The sequence below is a fragment of the Dendroctonus ponderosae genome, unplaced genomic scaffold (genome assembly GCF_020466585.1).
Source record: "Dendroctonus ponderosae isolate FM_Combo_2020 unplaced genomic scaffold, Dpon_F_20191213v2 Dpon_F_20191213_9, whole genome shotgun sequence".
NCBI classification, from domain to species: Eukaryota; Metazoa; Arthropoda; class Insecta; order Coleoptera; family Curculionidae; genus Dendroctonus; species Dendroctonus ponderosae.
Genome location: NW_026019116.1, coordinates 6,473,639 through 6,476,735, shown reverse-complemented (window position 1 = coordinate 6,476,735; position 3,097 = coordinate 6,473,639). Strand labels below are relative to the sequence as shown.

The window sequence follows — 3,097 nt, the reverse complement described above, 5'->3', positions numbered from 1 at the left end:
AGAAGTTTAAGCGCCTTGACTGTGAGAACCTTTTGGAAAAAGTGCAACAAAAACTCTTTTGATGTCGAATATGTGAAAAAATACTTAACCTTTGAAAATTGAAAAGCCAGAATGGCAAAAAAGTGAAAAAGCCAAATTTTTATAAAAATGCGTAAATAATGATGAGGACCTTTTCAACAGAGCGTCGGAGAATTCATTTTTGTTTACATAGAGTTGATGAAAAATTCCTAACCTATAAAAAGTTAGAAGCAAAAATGTTAAAGTTTTAGAGCTGTCGATGTTGAAAACTTTCTACCTCGGAAACCGATGAAAATATTTAAATAGTCATTGGAACTGTTTCGATAGAGCGTGTCACAAACTATAACCGACTTTTGGAATTTGTTGAAAAATCCCCACCTTTAAAAAGTTAGGAGCCAAAGTTATGGAAAACGATCCGCCGGACTTTAAGAGCTTTTATGTAGAAAGCCGCAGATAAATTCTCAATAACTATTAGAACCTTTTTGATGGAGTCTGAAAAACTATTATCTTGTTCAGCCTTTACAAAAATTCCTAACCTCCAAAATTTGCGAAAAAAAATTCCAAACTTGCCTCAAAAATGCATGAGATTTTCTCTCATAGAAAGGTTGAATTTCCGTCAGGATTCATTTTTGTTTTTGAAGATTGTGTGGAAAGTTCCTAACCTCTAAACAATGAGAAGCAAAGAATTTTTCAAGCCTTCGACGTTTAAAAGTGTCTATGTTGGAAACCAGTAAAAATACTTAAATAACCATTAGGACCTTTTCGTTAGAGCGCTTACCAAAGCGTCTATAGCTGTTTAAGTTTTATGAAAATTGCTAACCTCTCAAAAGTTCGAAGCAAAAATGTCCACATATAAGAACCGCCAAAGTTCAAGAGCTTCTTTTAGCTAAGAAATGGTAAAAAATATCTTAATAAATATTAAAATACCTTTTTAATAGAGCGTTTGGGTGACTATTCTTCTGTCAAGTCTGTACAAACATGTTCTAACCTCTAAAAATGCAGAAGCAAAAATGGTAAAATTGCGCAAAAACTACTTAAATTAGGACCGCAATTTTTGCATACTTTGATTTTGAAAAACAGTGCTAATAGATTAGAAGCAAAAATGTTAAACTTTAAAAGCGTCTGTCTCGGATGCGGTTACATTTTTCTTAATAGAACGTTTCGAATTGCGTCAATTTCCAGAAGCTAATGGAAACATTTTGGCACACATTTTCGCTTTGGGACACCGTGCATCAATATTTCCACTCCTAAGTGCGCATTTTTAGCAAAATAATTGCAGAATATGCTTCTTTGGAGTTCAGTTGCATAATGGAAGTGATATAAAGGAAAATTCTCCGTGCTTGCGAGCAATTACTGACAAAAAACATATTAGCTTTTTTGCAAGCCTATAAAGAATCCAATGTTTCCCAATTATGGGTTGGTTTTGAATTTTAATCTGATGATGGCACTGTTGTGTCGCCGAAACGTAATATGAAATAAACGCTATGAACATTTTTATTTCACATTTTGACTGAAACCCAGACGTTTACAAGGGGAGACGGAAACCTTGAAAAAACTTTAAATATTGATCAAATGTTCAACTCAATCAAAAGGAAAGTCCAAGTTTCCAGCTTAGTTTTCGCCTACATGTAAAAAGCCCCTTCTTCAGAGTGAATTTTTGCGAGATTTTACAACACAAATTAATTAAACCTTTACCTTGTAAAACATCAAGTAGAGCAAGTAAAGCTCGGGTGCACAAGCCTGGATGCGAAGCGCGGCTTTCCTTAATCAGCTCAAAAACCGACTTTAAACCTGCAAAAAAATTGTAAACGACCCTTTTCAAGCACAAAAATTCGCATTTTCACCAACCTAAACCGACCACTTTGGAGACTTTCATTGGTAAGTAAGTGCTGCTTTGCGTGTTGTCTTCCGTGTCGCTCTCAAATTCGCTCTGGTCCACCAGGGGAAAACTGCAACTGCTTTGCAAATGTTCCTGTGTAGTCGTTCGCATCCACCTAATAAAAACAAGCAATTTTATGCAAAACTTTGCGGGAATCAAGCAAAATACCTGTCCAAAACAGCTAAGCGAACAGAGGCAAAAACCGCAAAAGTAGAGGCGTTTGGAGGCAATTCCAGCTCTGGCGAAGCCTGCAAATCGTTATCGAAGAGCAGCTCAAGTTTCTTCTTGGATCGCGCCTTTGCGCTCTTTTTCTTCATTTTTTTCCAGTCCAGCCTTTTCCTGCAATCAATCCCCGATGTTTACCAACTGCACGAACCATGGCTGATCTTCTCTGGACTTACCGAAATCCTTCCGGATTCACTTTGTACGATCTGTGATAGAGAATCGCGTAGTTGTTGGCCTCTGGCAACATTTTGTTTGTCCGTCTGCACTGATGAGGGCACGTTATTCTGCGGGAATGTATTAAGCAGGAGGGCGCTCGCCATAAGGGTACAGTTTGGCGTATTGATTTTTCGCTTAGGGGGTGAATCAGCGCTGGATTTCCTTCAGCTGCTTGGGAACTAAATTTTCAGTTTTGGAGATTTAATATCTTTTTAAGGGCGAGTTTTTAGTAAGTGAACTGATGGACTTTTTAAGGATTTCCGGGCTGGATTTTTTTAATTCAATAAATCCGGCAACCACGGATGCTTGAGCGGTTAATCGAGCGCGACAAAAAAACATCAGCGGCAACATTCAAAGCTCATTCAATGGTCTAATGGGATTTCACCCAGGCCAGCTGTTTCATGACAAACTGAACGTTCACCTTCAGAAAAGCATACGCATTTAAGCAATTTAACATCGAACGCCTACCAGTTACTCAGTGAAAACTTTGGAGTGCTTTTTCGAGTTTTGCCGAGATCCTGCTAAGGTCAGTAATTACTCGCAAGCACGGAGAATTTTCCTTTATATCACTTCCATTATGCAACTGAACTCCAAAGAAGCATTTTCTGCAATTATTTTACTAAAAATGCGCACTTAGGAGTGGAAATATTGATGCACGGTGTCGCAAAGCGAAAATGTGTGCCAAAATGTTTCCATTAGCTTCTGGAAATTGACGCAATTCGAAACGTTCTATTAAGAAAAATGTAACCGCATCCGAGA

At 37.8% G+C, this 3,097-nt stretch overlaps 1 protein-coding gene across 3 annotated transcripts in view; it reads left to right on the top strand.

Moving 5' to 3' along the window:
• Positions 1-2,702: 2,702 nt before the first annotated feature.
• Positions 2,703-3,097, top strand: part of LOC109543329 (adenosine deaminase 2) — a 22,434-nt gene continuing 22,039 nt past the window's right edge. For 2 of the 3 annotated variants that reach the window (XM_019913001.2, XM_019913000.2), the window contains exon 1: positions 2,704-2,864. The gene's annotated coding sequence lies outside the window, so the exon portion shown is untranslated. Of the gene's footprint in view, positions 2,865-3,097 lie in introns of all 3 variants that reach the window. The other variant, XM_019912999.2, reaches the window with a different exon arrangement.